General features: G+C 40.0%; 1 protein-coding gene across 1 annotated transcript in view; it reads left to right on the forward strand.

Annotated features, from left to right (window-relative positions):
* The window catches only part of LOC122801246 (serine/threonine-protein phosphatase 2A regulatory subunit B'' subunit alpha-like), a 1,986,253-nt gene that overhangs the window by 1,212,331 nt on the left and 749,823 nt on the right, over nucleotides 1-24,099 (forward strand). Inside the window, exon 5 of the mRNA XM_044070799.1 lies at nucleotides 17,903-17,975. The gene's annotated coding sequence lies outside the window, so the exon portion shown is untranslated. The remainder of the gene's footprint in view (nucleotides 1-17,902; nucleotides 17,976-24,099) is intronic.

The raw sequence follows: 24,099 nt of genomic DNA on the forward strand, positions 1-24,099 counted from the left end.
AGTAAATGGAAAATGTAAGATAAATACTGGTTAACTCTATAGACTCTGAAATGGAAGTCATTGCAAATCAGAGGGTGTCGTGGGAATTTTGAGATTCTACAATGCAAGTCTCAAAACTCCAAAAGTTAATGGTGATTTGAGAGATGTAACAGCAAAATGTGAAAATCACTGTTACACTTTCAAAGCATTTTCAGGAGGGGTTAACCCCCTGCATGCGCTTTGCGCTACATGTGGGAATTGCACCCTACCCACCCCCACTACATATATCTCCAGCATCCCTGTACCTCAAAGAAAGGGAAATTCTCTAACATACAATTTTGGACTTGGTATACATTTCTCCCGTCCCATTTAATTTCCAGCTGTTTTCAGAAACCCACTATTAGGTCTTGAATATACAACAGGAGTCCAAATTGGTGACATTTCTAGTAACATATTGGGAGAAGTGTAGATTTGGCTTAATGGTTAAGGTCCTTGCGTCATAGACACAAGATACAGGATTTGATTCTAATCTTGGGTTATTGGTGAGGCTTAAAATGGTCCTTCAGGACAGTTAGCCTTGTATTCACCTATGAACCTATAAGAGGGCAAAACACTTTCTGTGGAGGTATGGAGGTTTTTCCCTCTCTCATGAAAATTATACATGGAAGACAATTCTCACTCCTGTTGTTTGCACCCATATCATACAACCCAATAAACAGCACAAGCAGAGGTATAGCTAGCTATCCTGTCATCTGATGCCATTTTCTGATCTCAACCCCCCCCCCCCCCATCTCTAGGGGAGGAGCACAAAAAAAAAAACACTTTTCTTTTAAACTGTAGCAACTTCTCGCTACAGTCCACAGTTATTAAAGCACTTCATTTCTTAAGTCCTGAGATAGGCCTTACTGAAAATATACAAAAAAAAATTACTTTTAAACTGTAGCAACTTCTTTTTACATTTGTAGAAAGCAATTGCTACAGTTCATGAGAGATAATGAAGTCCTGAGAAAGGACTTGCTGAAGAAAAAAAAAAGTTTTTTTCTTTTAAACTGTAGCACACTGCTTGCATTTCTGCCAAGCAGCTACTACAGTTTGTACCACACATGGACCACTAAGGTGCTTGATTTCTGGACACAAATGCAGTGCTGACACTGTCGGTGTTTAACTGAAGAATAATAAGAATTTGCTAATGTGCCCCCTAACACTTTGCACCCAGGGTGGCTGCTCCTTTCCCCTCCCTAGCCTATGCTACTGAGCACAAGTCATTTGTATATTAATCACAATATGATTAGTCTTCTAAGCTCTCTCCCAACTTCTTCCAGAAAAAAAATGTCTTGCCAAAAGATGTCTTTCAAAGAGTATCAATTTGTTGTATGGCATTTATTTTGATAGTAAAACATGTTTGAAGTCGTACTTGTGTAACAGAAATAATTTTCTGTGGGAGTGCAAAGCTGTACCCTCCTTGATTTGCTATTAACTTCCAAAGTCACGCAACCTGCGGGAAAAGGGGATTTAATATTTTTCAAAGACTTCCACCAGTGAATGCATTTTTTGTCCTAGTGCCCAAAATCTACTTTTGTATACTTGACCATTGACAAACTAGCTACTGTTCCCTTGGTTTGACATGGAGTTCTTGTTCTTTGTATGTCATGACAATGTTGCGTTTGCTTTTTCAAGCAGTGTACACTATTCCATGACAGACCATTTAGATGTTGAAGCAGGAAATTGTACATGATAAGTTGAAAGCATATTAAATGCAGCACAATTTTCATTTTGGCAATGTTTTACTTCAGCTACCCTCTAACCTTGTTGCATTGTGTAACATAAGAAATTTCTGAGAAGACATTACTAATGGTGCCATATTGGCACATGCCTGCCTTCCTTAAGAAAAAAAAAAAAAAAAATGTGACACAGTGAACAGTGACAGTGTTTTAATGAACCTACCCCTTCTTAGCATTACCATTTGTTTCATTAAATCGGGCAGGGGTGGGAATTAAGGAGAGTAGCCTGTTCTATATCAAAGACTGTGCACTTTTGTTTTTGCCCTCGCTTTTGAAATGACAATTTTGCTACAATTCTTGTGAAATTGACTCTGTGCTAAGGATTCCACTTAGACTGCTGCAGCAGGCAAATATGCCCAGATTTAAAAAGAGTTTGCAAGTAAATCTTGACAATTCGCAATACCGAAGCATAAAATTAGCAGTGATACAAAAATGTTATTGGTTCAAGACAGATGCTTTGGGCATCTGTTAGTTGTCAGTAATTTTTGTCTGTATATCTGTCTCTTTCTGTATCTGTGTGGCTTTCATTCTCTGTAAATGTAAAAATTAAAAGTAGGCAAATCATGTAAATAAATGTGTTTTCTTCTTCTAAGCATTGTTTCATACCTAGTCATTAAATGCATTCATATTAGTGCTGTACAAAAAACTAAAATAATCAATCCCCAAAGTACTTTACAAATTGCTTAGATATAACTGTCACATAATAAATAATACTATATTAAGATTCAGACAATAAGCTGCACTTTAAAACAGCAAGTTTCTTGCACAAGATGCAATTATAGATCTCTTTGCAGTATACTGCTGTCAAAGTCATAATGGTAGGCATTAGCTGTAAAAGGGATTAAATCTTGGTTGGAAGTCTTTGCTTGATTTCTATACATTAGCAGAATTGTTACATTTAATGCTATTTTTTACTTGAGCACAGTTTCAGTACTTTTCCATATGATCAGTGTGAAACTAAATAGCAGTTAATTATCTGAGTGCTTTCCATTGTACACTTTGGGGAAGCATTAATCAAGTGGTTAGACATTTCTGGGGATCAGTCACCCCAATGCTTGTAGACTGTTGATTGGCATTCTGCCAAGTTAACCAGGTTTGAAGAACTGCAGTAGGAATGTTAGAACAAAAAAAAAACAAAACAAAGCTGTAATCAGTTCATCGGCAGTTGTTTTGAGAGAATAAGGACATTTTTGTTGTCAGTGCAATATCTTAGGAAAATATTTTAGCTCAGTTGCAGAGCAACACTACAAAGAAAGTTTTAGCACATTTTTGTGAGGTAAGTAGCACATTGTATATGGTATTTAGGTAGTTGATGACTTTGGCACCAAAGAAGGCTACAGACAGCTACAATAACAATCGTTTACATTTGGAAAGACTGAGCCTAAATAAATAAAATGACTTGCTTGTGAATTCAGAGCCTCAAAACATCCATAGCTACTGTATTGAGCCTTCAGCTGTTCATTCAGTCTGTTTTGTTTTCAAAATTCTGAGAAAGAAGAATTTTTCTTATTTTTATAAAAGTTTGTTATGAATGTAAATCATTTTGATTAATGTCTCTTGCATACCATAGTCTTGGATTGCAAGCTTGTATCTGAAAAAGTAGGTCATAGTAAAGTAAAGTTTACAGAGTATATTTAAAAATACTGGTACAACAAAAATGCCAACACTCAAAATACCAAGACCTACATACCACCAGTTCAAAATATGGACACATCAAATACAAAACTCATAATACCAGCAAAAATACCCAAACCCTGTGTTAACGTAATCACAAAAAAGACAGTGATCAACCAGCAGTCAAGATAAAATAAATTAAAAAACACAAGACCCTAACAATACAATAAGGCTTAGTTTGAACAACGGTACCATTACTGAATTTCTTTTTCTAAGATAAGGTGCAGGGTTAGAGTTAAGGGGACCACATTATTAATGGATGGTAGCCCTGACCCTAAATTTGCCCCTGCCATTAACTCTTAACTCTGCACCTTACCTTAGAAAGAAACACTTCTGTAACAGTACCACTACAAAAGACAAGCGCAGACACACATGCACACCAACATACACACAAAACACTAAAGATATCCCCCTACCTAACCCTAACCTGCAAACACTCGCACAAACACATTCCCACCCCTAACACCAACCCACTTACCTGTTTCCACAAAATGAACTGTCAGTAAAATGAGCAGATTGGGCAGTTCTTGCTGCTGACATTCTAAACTGCTGGCATATTATAGCAATAACCCATGCCTGGGTGTGGGTAATGCTAAATTTACCCACGGTTGCTTATTTTAAAACTGTCTCGCTATGTTAAACTCATTTAACATAGCGAGACAGTTATACTAATGGAAAAAGTCGGACCTTTTCCATTAGTATAACAATGGGCACGCTGGCCAATCAGCGTGCACGTTTTGGGGGGATCATGGTATAATATGATTTACAGTCTGCTCACATTAGAGTGATACTGAACACAGTATGTTTGAAATGGAATGCCATACAGTTCAAATACTTAACCACAGCGTACATTTTATAGCCTTTGCAGATATAAGCATGTTGTGTAAGAGCTTGATAAAATGAAATAAATGTGAAAAAAATGTGAGCCCTTAGGTTATTTGAATGTAAAGAAATGTAATATGTAAATGTATGTATACCTTTAATTAATATTTTCATATATACATTAACATTTCAAACTTGGACTCGGCAGCCTTAATTAGTAAGTGAAAGTAGTTGTTTGGCTAGGTCCATTTCCTGAAATTAGGACTTTTGGCCATTATCTTTAAATCATTTACTAGTACTGGGCTTCATTAGGTACTCTTTTAGTTTAGTTTTGAAGAATTTTACGGTTAGGTAATTTTTAGTATCAACATGTAGGTGATTCCATGTGATTGGTGATATTTTTGAGCAGGCTTTTTTGCCCAATGTCTTCCCGAATGGGGATGTCTTTAGGAGATTGTTTTGTATGGAGCACCCAGATTAAGTATGAATTTTCTGTCATAGTAGGTAAAGATTTTGGGGTGCAGCAGTTTTGGAGTTTGAGACTTCTGGTTGGAGGGGAGGGCAGCCAGTAGAACTTTTTCTATAACTCACTGTTGTGGCTCTGTGGTCCCATCAAAAGGGTGAAGCAGCAGATGTTGCTGTCACAATAGATGGGAACTGGCTGCAGAGTGAAATACTGTAAGACAAAGGGAATACTCCTGTTTAAGGATAAGTGCATTCATAGCTAGAGCCTGCCAGGCAGTCGGTGATAGTAGTGATGTTTTGGCTGTGCTAGTAACTTATTTGTAGCAAACTCTGCATGTCGCATAACCGTCAGGATTGAGTTTAGTATCAGTCTCAGGAATCTATGTTGTATAGCAATCAGTAAAGGATTGTTTTGTAGACATTTGATTGTGAGTGGAGGTTAACTTTGAGTCTCTGATTTACTTTGGGTTTATGCTAAACATGCAACAAAAATGTTGTAAAATGCAATGTTCAACCTCTTGTAGGTTACACTTTCATTATTAACAGATTTCTTCAGAATACCATATTGCATTAATCCAGTGTTTAAATACACTTTAAAATAACACAACGTACATTTGATCATCAACTGACATTTAGTTTGGATACACACCATTTGCCTGCATTTCTTCTCAAGTTGAAAAGTCAAAAACGTCTCCTTCATGCTAAATATCATAGTGGCATTCCATTTTGCTAATTTTGCAAGTTTTGCTGTATTTTTGGTTAAGGTTTTCAGAAGTTCTGCCAGAATCTAGCATTACTATATCATCAGCAAAAATAATGTGTGTGTAAGAGAGGGGATATCATGTATCAGGTCATTTAGAAAGAGTTAGAATACAAGGCAGCTCAAGTCTGACCTTGAGGTAGACATCTGATTAAGGTTCCTGTATCTCCTGTGTGCCTGTGTGGAGTCTGCATGTCCTCCCCATGGTTGGGTGGGCGTTCGAAAGATACTCGTAAATGGGCGTGCCTTTGTTGAAGGTTGAATGTCAAGCTGGCACCTCGGCGTTAGTGAAAATCTACTGCCAATCATTAGCGGAATGGAGTTCCGCTGTGGTGACCCCTAACCGGGAAAAGCCGAAAGACAACAACATCTGAGAAATCAGAATTTGTAGTGAAGTAATTTTGTGGCCACAAAATAGTGTTTATAATTCTGTTTATGACTGTCAGCAAAACAATTGTATAGTACTGTGTATGATTGACAGTCGAAAATTATTGTACTCCGAGGCAAAATTGGTACTACTTGATGTTGAAGCTGTAGACAGTGTTTTGTCTGTAATGTGGTTGGTTAGTTCCTTGATATACTGTCAAACATGTTTCAGGCTGAATGTTACGTCTATTTCTAAATAAACTGCTTAAGCTGCATTGGTTGTAAATATGCATACTTTTCTTAAGTTGTAGGTAAGGTTAGTGAAACTGGAAGTTAGTCTGATTTGATTTTCAGTTCTTAAAGGCAGTGCCCCTCTGTTTCACTGAGTGTTTTGTTTGTTGCAGTGTCCCTGTTTCATTGAGTGTTTTGTTTGTTGCAGTGTCCCTGTGTTTCATTGAGTGTTTTGTTTGTTGCAGTGTCCCTATGTGTCATTGAGCGTACTGTTTGTTGCAGTGTCCCTCTGTTTCATTGAGTGTTTTGTTTGTTGCAGTGTCCCTCTGATGTCCTTCAAGGATGCATCTGCAGTCCTAACATATGGGTTGTCCTGCCTCAGGCAGCCCTTCGGTTGGCCGGATTCCAAAGTCTGGGTCTGGCCTCGGCTGATGTCGCACTTCACCCGACGTCATAGCTGCTGTTTATTGGGTATAAAGGCATCAGCCGACGCCATTTTCCTCAGTCTTTCTTGCCGCGTGGTGCCCGAAGCAGAAGCTGTTCGCAAGTGCCGGTCGGTCAGATCCAGAGATTTCTACTACCGAAGACTTCTAAAAGCTAAGTACCCGTTGGGGACTCTTTTTTGCCTCAGCCGATGTCAGACAAAGTAAATAATTGTTTAACTTGTGGGAAACAAATACCTCATAAGGATTTCCACTCGTACTGCTTTCCTTGCTTAGGCCCAGACCACGACGTATCAGCTTGTCTAGCCTGTGCTTCCTTCAACCGACAGACACTTAGACGTCGGTCGGAGTTTGCAGAGGAGTTTTTTGGTCCCGCTTTTGCATACAAAATGCCGTCGGAGACTCCGACTACTCAATTAGCTAAAAAACGCAAGGAAAAGGACCGACACTCGCGGTCCGCGGTTTCGGCTGAAACCACGGTTAGGCCAACCGCGAGTGTCTCAGTTTCGGCTGAAACCAATCCCCCGGTTCTTCCTTCGGCCGAAAGCATGCCTCCGATAGCCGAGGCCTCACAGAGCATGGCAGAATCTGCTGCTGAATTTACTGCTACAGAAGCAGGCACCCAGGATTTGTCAGACACTATTCCTTTAGTCATATCTACTCCTGCACGTGGGGCTGCTAGACCCCCTGCTTCTATGTCTATCAAGGCTTTTGCCAGGGCTAAAGCAGCTAAATCTTCTAAGGCCTTACCTGCTAAAACTCCTTTACATAGGCCTACCTCTAGTTCACAAATGCTCAGCCTGGCTGAGGATCTCATTTCTTTGATCAGGGGATCCCAACCTCACCCAGACAGGGCCTCTCAGCCCCCTCCAGACAAGAGGCCTAGGACTGAACCCCCGGAACCTGTCCCTACAGATTTCTCCTCGGATGACTCAGACATTTCAGACCCTCACGAAGGTCCATATTTTCCTTATGAGGATTCTGATGCAGAAGACTCCATTCCTTCTGCTTCTCCTCCTGAAGAATTTTCCTTTGGGGAAACTTTGCATGCTATGAGGGAACACTTCCAATGGCAGGGCCAGGATTTTTCAGATTCAAGGAAAAGGCTTAGGACCTTTTTACACTTACCACAGCATAGGCCTTTAGCCATTCCGCCAGTACTAACAGTTGTTGATGATGCATATAATGATGTCTGTACTGCCCCTGATTCTCTTCCTCCGGCCCCTGCCAAACCAGACAGATATTACAGGGTCCCGGACACACATTACCATTTGTATAAGGCTCCTGTTGCAGACCCTGAAACCATTTCACAGGGCCCTAAAGGTGTGGCAGCTGCCTCTGCCAAAAACCCTCTTCCCTCTGAAAGGGAATCTAGAGCATTAGAGAGATGGGGTAAAAAGGTTTATACTTCTGCTACTCTTTCTGCCAGGGCCTTGAACTGTCAATTTCACATGATTCAGTACCAGGAATTTTTGTTAGATCAGATAAACAAAAAACTGTCTTCTCCTGAACCTTTAGATCGCTAGTCCCTTCAGGATTTGGTACATAACTCTCAGCAGGTCAGTAACCATTCCTTAAAATGTGGCTATGATGCACTGGAGGCTTCCTTTAGATCAGCTATGACTGGAACAGTGATTCGAAGGCATGCCTGGTTAAAAGAACAATCCTTACCAGACCATGTTAAGTCAAAACTCCTAGATGCTCCCATGGAGAAACAAAGTTTGTTTGGCTCCCCTGCACAGGAGGTTCTAAAGAAGGTGGAAGAAAAAGCAAAATCTGTCCAAACAGTCAAGGATTTCTTACAGGTCCAACCTCCGAGGTTTAGCGAAATTGGCCTTCGAAGAATTGGTCCTTTCCAGACAACTCCAGAGCCCAGAGAGGCAGAAATAGGCGCCCCAGAGGCAGGGGTCAATCTAGGGGTGCCTACAGGGGCGTCAGTGGCAACCTACCAACCAGAGAAATACTGCCACAGATTCAACTACAACCACTTCCACAGGGCAGACACAATGACTTGGCTCTAGTTCCGCCTACCAGGGAACAACTGGAAGCACCCTTGGGCGGAAAGCTAGCCTTATTCTCCGACAACTGGCATTACATTACAGGAGACAAATGGACTTTACAAACAATAGACAAGGGCTACAGGTTTCACTTCCACACTTTACCAAAAGAGAGGAATGCCAAACCTACCACCAAGCCAAAAACAGGCGGCTCTAAGACAAGTCAACAACTTACTAAGGATGAGAGCTATAGAAGAGGTACCACCTATGGAACAAGGCCAAGGATTTTACTCCAGGCTTGTCCTTGTACCAAGAAAAGAAAATCAATGGAGACCTATTCTAGACTTGTCCGCACTGAACACATACCTCATTGTACCAAAATTCAAAATGCTGACCCTCCAGCAGCTTCTTCCCATGCTGGGCAAGGAGTCTTGGCTGGTGACTCTAGATCTCAAGGAGGCATACCTGCACGTCCCTATCGACCAGATTGCAGAAGACACCTCAGATTTCTTGCAGGATCAGAGCATTATCAATTCTCAGCATTGCCTTTTGGCTTATCTACTGCACCCAGAGTATTCACGAAATGCCTGGCATCAGTAATTGCTCATTACAGGCTTCAGGGAATTCAAATTTACCCATACCTGGACGACTGCCTAATACAAGCGGACAACAAGGCAAAATTAACAAAAGATTTGGAAAATGTCATACAACTGTTGCAAGCCTTGGGATACACAGTCAACATGCAAAAGTCAAGACTAGTACCATCCCAAAGGATAACATTCTTGGGTGCAGAACTGGATACATCAATTCAGATGGCTTTTCTCACAGAAGAAAAACAAAAGCAACTACCAGCCTACTTCATGACATTAACAACACAAACTCGGCTTACTGCAAGGACAGTCCTGCAAATGGCATCATGCATAATATTGGTTCCACATGCCAGGCTACATATGAGAAAGCTACAATGGTACCTAAGGAATGTATGGTCTCAACACAAGCACAGTCTAGAAGCCCAGATTCCAATAATTCCATGCCTGACGCAAGAATTCCTGTGGTGGGCTCAGGCCTGTCAGTGGAACAGAGGCTTGCCTTTCCAAAAACCTCATCCAAGCCAGACCATCACCACGGATGCCTCAGACCTAGGATGGGGGGCACACATGGTGGACAAGTGTATTCAAGGCCTATGGACCCAAGACCAGCTGAATCTACACATAAATCTAAAGGAGATGTTGGCAGTGAAAAATGTGATCCAGGCATTCAGACCACTCCTTCAACGGGGTCACCTGCTGATAAGGACCGACAATACCACAGTCATGTGGTACATCAACAAACAGGGAGGTACACATTCATATCCTCTATGCCGGATGGCAATGGACCTGTGGAATGTGGCCCTGAATCTCAACATTCAACTTCAGGCCAGATTTGTACCAGGAAAAGAAAATTCTCTAGCAGACACCTTAAGCAGAACTACCACAGATGCTCACGAATGGATGCTGTATCCAGATATCTTCAAAGCCATAACAAAGAAATGGGGACTACCAGACATAGACCTGTTCACCTCCCCACACAACCACCAATTGAAGAAATTCTGCACAAGAGCATACCACCCACTTGCTTGGAGGGTGGACTCCCTTTCCTTCAGCTGGAAAAACCTGACAGCATATGCATTTCCACCTCTTCCCTTGATGTACAAAGTTCTACTGAAGATCAGAGAGGATCAGCCAAGGGTAATCCTGATAGCTCCAGACTGGCTGAGGCAACATTGGTACCCGCTACTGAGAAGCATGTCTCGGACACACGCATGACCTCTTCCTCTATGTCCCTTACTTCTAACACAGGACAACTACAAGATCCTACATCCAAACTTGAAAACACTGCAGCTAGCTGCTTGGAATATTGCATAAAACAAAATAACCCAGGTTTATCCCAGAGGGTTAAGGACATTATCCTGGAGGCATGCAGACCTTCCACAAGGAAGACTTATTCAGCCAAGTGGAAAAGATACCTCATTTGGAGTGCAGCAAAGGGAGAAAATGTCTCATTGGCAAACATAGCACACATCCTGGAATATTTAGCAGAACTGTTCCACAATGGCCTGTCTTACTCCTCCATTAAGATTCATGCATCAGCAATCTCAGCAGAATACAACATGGATCCTCCTGTCTTCTCTCATCCTCTACTCAGGCAGTTTTGAGAGGAATCAAAATGTAAAACCTCCAAGGAAACCACCTTTACCTACATGGGATCTCAACTTTGTGCTGGAAAAGTTAACACTTCCTCCTTTTGAACCAGCAGCAACAGCAGAATTACAGTTCTTGTCTTGGAAAACTGCTTTCCTGCTAGCAATCACTTCAGCAAGAAGGGTATCTGAGTTACAGGCGTTAATGGCAGTACAACCCTTCCTTATCTTCGATCAGGACAGAGTCTCTCTGAGAACTAACCCTACCTTTATGCCAAAAGTGGTCTCCAGAGTATCATTGAACCAAGCGATTCATTTACCTACATTCTTCCCCAACCCACTAAACAGGGGGGAAAGACTACTACATACCTTGGATGTGCACAGACAATTACGCTACTATCTGGACAGAACTAAGACCAGCAGAAAAACAGACCAGCTTCTGGTAGCATATGCAACAGGAATGCAAGGAAAAGCAATTTCAAAACAGACAATCTCAAAATGGATAGGAAATTGCATTCGATTTTGCTACTCTTTTCATGGAAAGACACCTCCTGAAAATATCAGACCTCATTCCACAAGAGCTACACCCACCACTACAGCTTTCCTACGAGGAGTGGCTACCAAAGACATTTTAGAAGCTGCTACTTGGAGCTCCGTGCATACATTTGCCAAGCATTATAATCTTCCCTTATATTCTAGATCCCGAGCAGGTTTTGCAACTGCTGTTCTGCAAGGGATTTTAACTACACCATCTTTATTTTAGTGCCTCCTTCCCCAGTTTGGCTATGGTATTCTACCCATATGTTAGGACTGCAGATGCATCCTTGAAGGACATAGCACAGTTTTGTACCTACCATAAATGTAGATGTCCGATAGGTATGCATCTGCAGTCAGGATTACCCACCCTCCTTCCCCTCTGTGGTATTCCTAGGGTATTTACCCCTCTTTTAGCTAGCTGGGGGAATCTATTATGGTGTATTTGTTTGTATATATGTATATATATATATATATATATATATATATTTTTTTTTTTTCTTATATTATTTGCTCTCTACTGTTTGGAATTATTTGCATTTATCCAAATTTAGCCTTCCTAGAGGGCACCTGGCATCTGGGGCAAGAAACACTGAGGAAAATGGCGTCGGCTGATGCCTTTATACCCAATAAACAGCAGCTATGACGTCGGGTGAAGTGCAACATCAGCCGAGGCCAGACCCAGACTTTGGAATCCGGCCGACCGAAGGGTTGCCTGAGGCAGGACAACCCATATGTTAGGACTGCAGATGCATACCTATCGGACATCTACATTTATGGTAGGTACAAAACTGTACTTTTCATCGATTGTTTTGTTTGTTGCAGTGTCCCTCTGTTTCATTGAGCATATAGTTTGTTGCAGTGTCCCTCTGTTTCATTGAGCATATTGTTTGTTGCAGTGTCCCTCTGTTTCATTGAGTGTTTTGTTTGTTGCAGTGTCCCTCTGTTTCATTGAGCATATAGTTTGTTGCAGTGTCCCTCTGTTTCATTGAGCATATTGTTTGTTACAGTGCCCCACCCTGCCTAATTCCCCTAGACCATAGCTCCACAACCCAACTCAACCTAACAACCATCCAGACAAATACAGTCAAAAAATACATTGAAAACTAAAACCCACAAAACTAGCTCCTGACAATCTGCCATCCAAATAGCTCAGTATAGCCACTTACACCATTTGCTACCCTGTATCTATCCTAATTAATAGATCCATTACAGAAAACTACCTCCCAGCCCTATGGAAAGCTTCCTTCATAATCCCATTACACAAAGGTGTCACGTCCATCAAACTATCGCCCTATAGCAATCCATTATCCCCTCTCCAAAGTACTTGAAACATGCATACATCAGCAACTCCTAGCCTTTCTACTTAACCAATTACTTTCTCCTACCCAATATGGCTTTTGACCCCTCCACAGCACCAAAACTACCCAATATTTTCTAGATATCATTAATAAAGTAAAAACTTAGGAAATTTTGTTTTCTGGTCTTGTCAAAGGCCTTTAGTGCAGTCTCCCATCAACTACTCCTGCAAAGACTAAATCTTATAGGCCTCACAACTCCTTCTAACTATGTGGTTCACCAACTACCTAAGCAATCACACCCAGCTTGTAAAATGGAATGACTCCCACTCCACCTTCCTTCCAATCACTACAGGAGTCCTGCAAGACTCCGTAGTTGTGCCAGTACTTTTCAATATCTTCATTAATGACCCACACAAGGAATAACAACTTGCCACCATAATACAAGATGCTGATGACTGAACTTTAGTTTGCTCAGGTAAACTAGGCTCGCTTTACAGAGCAGAGCACCTGCTAAGTGATCATAGCAAAAAAATAGCTACCATCTCCCTTCTCCTTCCTGACTTCTTATATGCTTCAACAGTATTCACAAATCACCGAACTCAAACTAGAAAGCATCTACAACAAAACTGGCAAATTCAACTGTAGTCTCCCAAACCCCTGCCATCACTGCACTGCACTCAGTACCCTCAACTGGCTTCAACTTCATCAACACGTTACCCTTTCCCAGCTACTCACAGCACAAAATACTTTGCCATCCACTTAAAACACCCTCACTGTCAAATCTTATCCAATGGCATGTACCAAATAGAACCCTAAGATCCTCATAACTTTAAATGTTAATAAATGAAACGGTTATTAGGGTGATTCTTGTGTTCTCTGTCATTATCTCCAAGGCATACAACAAACCTAAACCACATCTGGCTTTTAAATAACCTGCAACAATTCAAATCTGCCCTAAAATATCACCCATCAACTAATAATCTCTGCAACTGTACCATACCTACAGTTTGAAGTATGCAATCTTAAACCTGTCTACTATGAATACTATACAAGTGTACGAATGTAATATTTTTTATTTTACTCAGAATATCTTGAAAAACGTGTACTTCATTAATCTTGTATGTTTTGTAAATAATGTTTACTTTCATAGGTGTTTAGTAGGCTAACAACCACAAGGGCCTTTTTAAGCCTAGCCATGCATCACAAATCTCTGGCAAATTGAAATATTTTGCAAACAATATTTGCTGACTGGTTTTCTTTTGAATTGTCAAAAATGTATTTCTAACAGAAACATGCTGGAGAGACAGATATTTGTCCCAGAAACCACCTGTGGAACAGGCTTCCCATTCATGTGAAGCAGAGTTCATCTATTACCCAATTTAAGGTAACCTAGATCAGTGCATGGGGAATAGGAAATTTGCAGCAGATTGTTACCTATGTCCCTTATGTAAAGTAGTAGCTTATAAATGCCTGGCCTTCAATGTCCTGTTTGGATACAAGGTGTCATTATTCTTTAGGGAAAACTTGGCTTGGCTAGGCTTAGAAAGGCCCCAGGTTGTTAGCCTAGTAACAATCTAAGAAGCTCTGAATCTATCCTTGTTTTGGAGCTTTATTTTCCCAGGCCTCCACTGAAATGGGCATTTCAATTCCCAGGCAACTTTCCCAGTAAACAAAAACAAATAAATAAATAAATTGTGATGCTCTTTCTGGCATTAATTGTGAACTTCTTATGACTAAGGTTCAAACTTGTTTACTGTATTGGTTTTGCTTCCTACACAGGGTAGAAGGGAAGGGTTTACTGGCCAGAGATGCCCTTTGTATAACTGTTGCAATCATCATGTAAAGGGTCTCTGTTTCAGGCCGAGTCCAACATCTGGGCCATCTTTCAGAGGTTAGCACCCTTCCCGTCCTTTGCTGGGCTAATGCTACCTTCCCTTGAGATCATTGCATGTTCTTGGTATAAAAGGAGCATCTACTCATGCTATTTTTAGCTGTTTCTTGCTGCAGTGTGTTGCCTTATTTAATAAGAACATACATTGATCTGACATTAGTGTAGGACTTTAGACATCCCAGACTGAGAAGGTAAATACCTCACTATGGTGCAATTTGCTTTCTATAATTATATTGCTGGTAGAGTTGCTTGGAAAAAGTGGATCTGTTCAGCATACCAATATGCATAATAGAATATATGTGCAGTACAAAAAATAAATAAATAAATGTGCATGCAAAGGCAAATCCCACACAGGGACTTTCATTTTCAGTGGTTATGTTCAAGTCTGGTATACGATATCAGTAATTGTATAATTTGTCAAGGGTTTATTTGGAAGACAATTAGGAAAAGAGGGCTAGCCCTTTGAGGTTACTAAGAAAAAAAAGAGGCTTGCAGCCTTAACCATAGTTACTGCTATGTCTTCCAGCTTGCATCAGCTAGTTAATGTGGATGTCCAGTCTAAAAAAAATAAAATATTACTAGAGAAGATGTGACCTCACAAGAAAAAGAGTATGGAGACCTCTAGGCAAACCAGGTAATTTCATCACGCCTGGTCTGAGGATATCGGTGCCATGAGGTGCTTTTGCAGCCTTCATCCCTGATGTCTGCTTCCACTGAGGCCTGTGGTGCTGTCCCACTGGAGGACATGATGCCATATGAGTTTGGCATCCCCTCCTTGACTAAAACCAAAGTTTTGCCATCTGAACTGGATACTGTTTTTTTAGGCATGATAGTTACTCTATGGGAGGGTGATATCCTACCATAGTCATGAAAGAAGACATCTGTGTCCATAGTTCAAAGTTGAGGGATGTTCCCCCCAAATTCTGACTAGTCATTGACAGCTGCCCTATCACCACTTCAGTGCCCAAGCAAAGAAGATCTTCCATATTTAAACAGGTGCTGCTGGCAGATCTGCCACCCCAGCACACTCCCAGACTTGCTGTCAAGACCAATTAAGGTTGGCTCAGAAATTTTTTTCAACTTCTCTAAAATCTGCTATCAGGCCAACTTTCTGTATGTGAATTCATACATCAAAAAGGAGAGAGCCTTCTTTGGGAAAATACCCTGACTGTTATGACTCTGACGAGGAGGAGGAACTGGACATTGGATCGTAGATCTCCCAGTTATGATTCAGATGAAAAGATGACGAGGACACTCCTATCAGTTGGATCTCCTCCACAGGACATCTTTGGGACACTCTGTCCCTCATGATAGAGTACTTCAGATGACAATCTCAAGAGGCATCAGCTTCCTAAAAAAGATATTTGAGCCTTTTGGGAATGGCTCCACCAAAGTCCTCGGCAAATCCTCCAGCTTAGGAAGCCCTTCTGTATTTCTATGAGGCAGCAGCCTTGAAGCCAGACTTGACAGTCCACTGTTCCAAAGAGGCAGGACAGACTTTTCAGAATGCAGGGCCCTGTAAGTTTTTAAATAGGAATCCTGTGGTAGATCCAGATACTGTGTCCCTACATTCCCCTTTTTTATAAGAATTCTTTGGTAGACCTTTGGTAGACCCATATTCTGTGTCTCTGGATTCTGCTGAAGGAGCTAAGCTGTGTGTAACACTCTTCCCAGTGACAAGGAAAGCAGAGTTCTGGACTAGTTTAGGAAGAAAGGTATACATGTCTGCAGCTCTTACCTTCATACCTTTGAACTGTCAGAGCCATGTGATTGAGTTTTAGGTAGAGATCCTTAAACAGCTCCTGCATGCTTGTGAGGGAATTTAGTGTGATAATCTGAAGGCTAACATTTTGATAAAGATCCAGACCACTGTTTTGGTGGTCAGGCATTCACTTAAATGTAATGTTGTGGATGTGACATCTAGAGCTGCTTCTACTGGGTCTTTGATTAGGACACATTCTAGCTGAGGCTGTAGTCCCTAAATGCTCCACTGGAGAAGGGTGTGCTCATTTGACCTAGTTCTCATGGTATACTCAAGCTGCAGGATAAAGGAAGTGTGGTAAAGTCAGTGAAAGAGTTGTTTCATCCTCCTGTTCCCACATACAGCAGAAACTCTGCTACAAACAATGGTTCTGTTACCAGAGGTAATGGAAAGAATAGCAACTAAATGTTTGTCAAGAGAGTAAATGGCAACAGTAATATAAAGAGACATCCAGGTTGCCCCAGGATCAACCCCCACCATGCAGCAACTATGAATATCTCATTTTTCTCTACTTGCAGCCCCCAAAATCCCCACTTTGACATTTGGATCCTATTCCCCTTCACCAGTAGGATAGAAGGCTGACTGTCTTTCTTCACAAAAATTGGCTAGAAGTTGGCTATGGCTGCAGTCTTCAACAATAACAAAGGTGCAAGGTATCCCTTCTAATCAAAGGTACCAGGAAGACTTACTGGGACCTCCTCTTCAAGATCCACTGGAGGCAGAGAACTGTAGAACATGTCCCCAGTGGAGAGGAGGCCCAGGAGTTTTACTCAAGATTGCTCTGGTGCCAAGAAAAGACAACCCCCAGAGATCAGTTCTGACATTTTCATGACTAGACAGAGTTCCCATAGTCCCCAAATTCAGAATACTGATTTTTTCTACATGTGATAAATTGAAGGTCTCATCTAAGCCTAGCCACATTGAGAGGATGATACTTCTTTCTAAGCAAGCAGTCAGGCCCAATTGAGGGGGGGAGTTTACAGAGAAGTAGAGTAACAAGCTGTAATTACCATGCTAAGGTAGTTACATTTGAAGGTGTCCTTTTGCAATTTGAACTCAACTCAATGCCTTTAGCTTGAACTCACAATCTTGCTGAATGTTGCAAAAGAGCATCTTCCTAGTAAATTATTTAAATTTTACAGTAATTTACACATTAGTAATATTTAGAAATAGCTATAGATTAGTTAAATTGGGCAATTTGACATGCTAGCAGGACTTTGAACTAAAACTTCAAGTAATACTATATTGTGCTGTATTTAGATTATTACCTAGACGTTTTGTTCTCACTGCTGCTATATTCCAGTTTTTGCCTTTTTGAAGATTTGCTTAGTGAGAGCACTACAAATAGTAGATTGATTAATGGTTTTCTTGGTTTTTTTTATTACTTGGCTTTAATTGTGCATTAAAATACCTGTTTTAAATGTTGAAGAGAGTTTTTAAGCCTAGTTCATTTTCTAACTCTCATTGGATTGGAAGAGTTCCCATTATACTGTTTGTTAGAATTCTCTGCATACAGAGATCACCAGATGCAGTGTATTACTTGGGTTACTGATTTTGCCAAAATGGAAGCTTCTATGATGTTGCATGTCTGCTAGACTTTCTTGTGTTTTAAATACAATGTTATTTCATATTGAATCTGATTGCTCAGGGTCATTGTTTGCATCCCTTAAATAAACATTTAAAGTTTAAGTAAATAGTGCCTTTGTATTTTTTCTAGGTAACTGTCAGAACAAAGTTCATACGTTAAGGTATCCTGTCACTTTTAAGTAACTCAAGGATTACACATTCAGGTAAGCATAATATTCTATCTTATTCCAAACCTAGTTATATTCTTGATTACGACCATCCCACCTGTTCCTTTGTTGATGTACTATAGGGATTCCTTAGAGGTATACAGTAGTCTAAAAGGGTATCCAGTCAGGATCTGTGTAGAGCTGCAACAGGCAAGGTCACAAATGGAAGCAGTTATCCAAACTGTACTTTTTTGGTAGTATTTTGGGGCAAATGCGGGCCTTTCCTAGGTTTGAAATATAGCAACATCAAGTAGGCTGGACGTAGACTGTGGCAGGAGAGTCCATCTGATGTGATGGATAAAGAGAGGGCCTGAGACAGCTGATAGTCAGATGTGAGGAGCTGAAAAGGTTACTATTAAGTCTCAGTGACAGTGGGATAGAACTGCAGATTTCTAAAATAAATTTCAAGTATAAGGCATTACCAGCTGATGCTGGATTGTTTGTTGCGAGGAATAATGTGTGTTTTGATTGAAGGGTACTTTCTGGTAAGTAGTACTGGATGTTATCTAGGCTGAGCATTTTTCTGGTTTGTGACAATTCAAGCCAATTGTATTTAAGAGTTGTGTATTGATGAGACTTGGTTGGATGGCTAGTAGCAAATTTTGAAGTTTTGCTACTTTATTGTAGCAGTCGTGAAGTTTTTTTTTTTGTTAGCTGGAGATTAGTAAAAATAGGAGTGCAGTGATGGTAGCATATTGGTAGAGGCTAGAGATTTTTTCAAATATCTATAAGATAGTGTTTGGCTATATAGAGTGTTCCAAGTTTCCAATGTATTTTCAGTGACCTGCTGTATATCTGAATTGGATGTAGTGGATAGAGATGTCACCTCAGAGCAAGAGGTTCCCTGATTCGATTCTCAGCCAGGGTTCTTTCTGTGTGGAGTCTGCATGTCCTCCCTGTGTTCATGTGAGTGTTTCCTCCCTGTGCTCTGGTTTTCTACCACATTCCAAAAACATGCAGTAGGTGGACTAGACACTCTAAAATGGCCATTGGTGTGAGTGTACATGCAAATGTGTAATGTGGATAAACTACTGCAGCAAGGCTAGCCACTCAACAGTGTAAACCTTGGCTCTAAATAATTGTCACTGTTTAAGTGGCATCCTGACCCCATGGGAAAAAATGAGAAAAGGGGTTGTGGATGGATGGATCTGCTATTATTCCTAGTTTTGTACAATTCAGAGAAGTGATAGAGAAGTTTGCTTTGTTTGCAATGTATGATTTGGGAAATTTGGATAAGAAGAGGAATTTTTTGGGGTGGTGGGCAGTATCAGTTGCCAGGATTCAATGGATGTGAAAGATTTTTCGGTCATGTTAATTTGGAGTGGAACATATGAGTGTAGTCTCATCTGCGTGCTGGATTAGGGTTGCATGTTTGGATATAATGTGTAGGTAATTGATTAAGAAAAAAGTAGTGCACCTAAATAGACCCTTGGGGTACTACAACATTAACAATAAAGAAGCCTGAGCATTATGATTGTCAGTTTCGGACTGCAAACTGGCAAAGTGATAACTGAGAAACAGTTCACAGAGGCCTGGTGTGGAAAGTCTTTGTAATAATTTATAATGTGAGACAGTGTTAAAGGCTTGTGACAAGTCCAGACATAGAAATTAGACTGACATACCAATGTTTCTAGTTTCATTGATGGCATTGACAAAAATAAATAGGGCAGTAGGACTGCTGTGGTTGGGGTAAAGCCCATGCAGAGTGGTGATGAGAACATGAAAGTCCAAAGAGGTGCTGTAGAAGTTGTGCATGGATATATTTTTTTCTAGGATGTTGGATTGTGGGGATAGTGTCAGGATTGGTTTACAATTGGAAACTTAAGTAGAATTTCCATCTTTGAGTAGAGGAAGGATGTATAATTTTTTTTTCCATATATAATGAGGCATAGGATTCCTGGATAGATGTTAGTTAATACAGAGACTGGATATTCCATTGCAGCCGCTGCTGTTTTGAGGTAAAGGCTGTCTGCTGTTAAGATGGTAGGTTTGAGTTCATGAAGGTGCTTTCTGACAACAGATGTTTGGATGGAAGGCTATTGGCTGTTAAGGTGGTAGGTTTGAGTTCACGAAGGTACTTTCTGACAACGGATGTTGGGACGACTATTAATGAAACTGTGGCAGTGGATGATTTAGGTATCTGACCGTTGTGAGGGTTACTGGGGGGAGATGTTGCATTTAGTTAATGCGGATATGGTCTGTACAAAGCAAAAATTGAACCGAGAGGCAAACATAGCTAGGCAACCATTTGGGGAGGGAGTTTGCCAGGCTTGTGTAGTAGGTGGTTAACTGATGTCCAGAAAATGTTTCTTGGACAATGGTGTAGTAGCTTTATCTTTCACCTTTGAACTTAGTTTTGGTAAGGTTGTAAAGTTGTCTGAATTGTTTGAAAACTCACTGTGATTTCTGAAGGCAGATCTTCCCGCCTTTACCTCTTTTACAGATGAGTTTGTTGGTGTGTCCAGTTAGCCACGGGGCAGGATTTGTTTTGATTCTCTTTTTTCTAGTGGGAGTCTGCTCATTAAATCATTTTTATTTCTTTTTGAATTTATGTTCACGCAATTGTATGTTTGTTGTATTAATATCTTGTATAATTGTTTCTCAATATTCTAACCACTGTATCCTGCATCATTTGTAAAACTCTGATTTTACTCTCTTTATATGTTCTATGCTCTTTGTACAAAATAGCTACGTTTATATAATGTTTTATTATTTTTTTATAATTTTTTACTATGTATCTGGAGCTTTTCTCCCCAGGCCTCCGTTGAAAATGGTCACCTTGTGTCCAGTCGGACTAACCAGGTAAACAAATGGAAAATAAATAAGTTAAAAATGCCGAAGAAAACACGTGTTACATTTTAGTGCAATGTATTCAAGTGGTATAGTTTTAATGTGTTGCATTGCAGTACTTTAAGCAAGGAATGAGAATTTCATCACCGAGTTTGGATAGGGTGCACACTAGCTTATAGTGCTGAGCTTTAGGTGAGTAGGGTGAGAGTTTATTGGTAAAACTTGGGAGATAATCCCCGAATTTATCTGGAAAATGTCAAAAATGAGAATTTGGTGAGGTCTGAGATGAGTATCCAGTTAATTATGAATGGCTTCTTAGGCTTTGTGTATTTCATAGGGGTGTTGATGATTTGGGTGAAACCATGTGGGTTTATGGTGGAAGATGGATAGTCTGTGGCAAAGAGATGCCAGTCTGTGTTTGTTACTTAAAATGATACTTTCAGTTGCTTGAAACCCATTAAAAGGATGCCTTCTGCTGTTGAGATGTTATCTTCAGAGGGGGAATATAAAGAGTGATTGCACAAAGGTTTTTTGTAGACAAGAAGGTCTGTATTGTTGAATTGTTGAATTGTGCAACAAAGTGAGGATATTTGGATACTTCTAGAGAGATGGGGAAAATGGAGAGCAGTGTTGTTGAGTTAGGTTAGAGTAGGAAGAGAGTTCTTAGCAGAACTTGGATTTGTGTTGAAACAAGGAATGAAGATTTGTAGTCAGTATTGTTGATAGTAATAAGTGGTTTATTATTGGAGGAAGTAATGTAAGATTTTTGTAGGGTATCTGAGAGAGAAGGACAGTTAGCCTGTATTAGGATAGGTGTGAGTTATGAAGTATAGTATAGTGAGTTGAGATAAGCTGTATGGCAAAAACTGGAGGTTGTTATAGTAGCTTGTTTGTGTTAGTTTTTTTTTTTGTTAGGAGAGGCTGTGGCAAATCTAGCATTGGGTGATGAGCAGCAATAAGTTGTTTTAGATTGAGTTGATTTTGGTTGTAGGCATAAGGAAGGGTTTGATTCTGTAAAAATTAAATAGGTTTATTCTTTACTGTTTTGTGATAAGGGTTTTTATATGGTTGAAGTTTAGATTAGTATCTATAGTTATTATTTACTGTTTTATAGTGATGTTTTAGATGTGTAGTTATTTAGATTATTATCTATGTAAAGTCAAAGTTTGTCCACCTAGTCTTATAAGTAAAAGTAAGAGTTGGATACTGGTTTTTAGGAGAAGCAAGAAGAGGTAAGAGTACCACCATTGTTTTAGGGCAGAAATTTTTTTTTGTGTAGAGAGTAGCTTGTGGTGTTGGTATTAGCTAATAAATTTTGTATGAGTCATCTTAGCTGTGTAAGCGGGTAGCTTGTTAGATGAATAGTGATGGTATGCATATAAAATGCCGAATGGGATGTGGAGGTGGAGGTGGGGTGGATAAGGGAAAATAGAAGGGGAATGGAGGTGGAAAAGATTAATCTGGGGACACAAAGAGGGGGAAATAGGGAGAAGAGAAGTTGGTTACCCTGTAAAGTTTTAAGTTGGATTTGAAAGATTGAGAGTTGAACCATTGTAAAGTGAGAGTTAAAAGAATCAGAAACCAAAGTAAAAATAGAAATAGCAGAATTAACCAGGAATCAAAGTTAAGATGGTTAGAATGAAGACAGAAGAAAGGGGTTTTGTTATTACAGTAGAGTTTATAAGAGGTCTGAATTTTGGAGAAGGGTTAGTGTAGGTGTGGTGTAGTTGTCTAAATCCAAGTTGTTAAAAGGCAGCAAGGTTATTATTATTTTACAGGGTGGAAGTTAAGGCTATTGGATTATTCCATTATTTTATCAGTGGTTTTACCACGTTTTGGGTCTATGATTGAGATGTGGCCATTTTACCATAGATTTGAGATTTCAATGAGTTAGATTTTTGTGAGATAGTGAGGTTTTCCTTTTGGATTCTTATGAGCAGTATGAGTTTAGCAGCTTTGGCTATGGTTTTAGGTCACCATTCAGGCATTCAGCAGGTAGAGCATCAGCAGGTAGTAGTTTTAGGAGAAGGTAGTAGGATGCAAGGAGAGGATGTGTATGGAGGAGTTTAGCTGAATGGAATATGATAATTATGAATGAAGGTTAGATGTTTAGGCTGGGGAGAAAATAGCTTGGCTAGTGTTTGATGGTAAAGGTAAAAGAAAAGGAATTGAGTAATTTGGTTAGAGCCTTGGGTTATCTTGGTTAGTAATAGTTGGTGTCGATTGGCCTGGGTGTAGGAGTTTAGGGTGTTGAATTTGACCACCTTTTTTTGTGTATTTTTTTGGTTAGTTGTTGTAGTTGGATAGAAGTTTTTTTTGTAGGTTTTTTTTTAGTTTTTAGTAGTATTTGTTGTCTAAAGGTTTGGTGGTCTGTTGAATTCTTGAGCAGTTGCCCATTTTGCCCAAGATTTGTTTCTGAGAATTCTGTCTGGTTGCTTTGGTGGGCCATGGGGGGGCAGGTTTAGTGTTACTTCTAATAGAGCGTACAGGGGCATGTTGGTCAAGGATGGATAAGAATGTGGAATTAAAGTAGTCAACTGCGTTATCTAGGGGGAAATGACTGCTAAGGCTCCATCTTTTTTCATACGATTGCTTCTGATGATGTTATAGCCAGGTGGGATAATTTCTTTGTCTCTTATTTCATGTTTTAACCAGGTCGCTGTAATGCAAAAGATATTGGTTTAAAATTAAATGGTGGGGGATTATCACTGGTCATCCAAGAATGTGGTGTGAGGTACAGAGGAATTTAGTATCTACTATCTTATCTATTTTTTCCATATAGTTGGAGGTGGGTGCTTGTGTGGATTTCATTTAAACAGAAATTGGAGTAGCAGAAAAGTGCAAGATAGAGAAATATTAGTACCTCCTGAGGAGTTAAGGGATGAGTTTAGTATTTTTTTTCAGTAAGCTTGTTATTGAGAATGTGCGTCTTTTTTCCCATAATGGTGAATGTACAGTCAGGGATGGTGTGTGTCGTGTCAGTGTGTTTTCGATTTGTGGTACGCGGTGCATTTGTTGTGGTGTGTGTGTTTCTGTGTCAGTGATTCAGCATATTTGTAGGTGTATCTCTGTGTCAGTGATTCAGCATATTTGTAGATGAATCTGTATGTATATGTGTGTCTATATGTGTGTGTGTGTATATGTGTATATATATATATATATATAGATATATAGATATATATATATATATATATATATATATATATATATATGTATGTATGTATGTATGAGAGAGAGACATCGAGACATCAGAAGTAGTGAGAAGGAGAGAAAGACAGAGAGAGGTCTACAAAGACAACATGACATGAAACACATGCCCTAACTTCATAAA

This window comes from Protopterus annectens, chromosome 4.part1, assembly GCF_019279795.1.
Source record: "Protopterus annectens isolate FY-2018-M chromosome 4.part1, PAN1.0, whole genome shotgun sequence".
Lineage (NCBI taxonomy): Eukaryota > Metazoa > Chordata > Ceratodontiformes > Protopteridae > Protopterus > Protopterus annectens.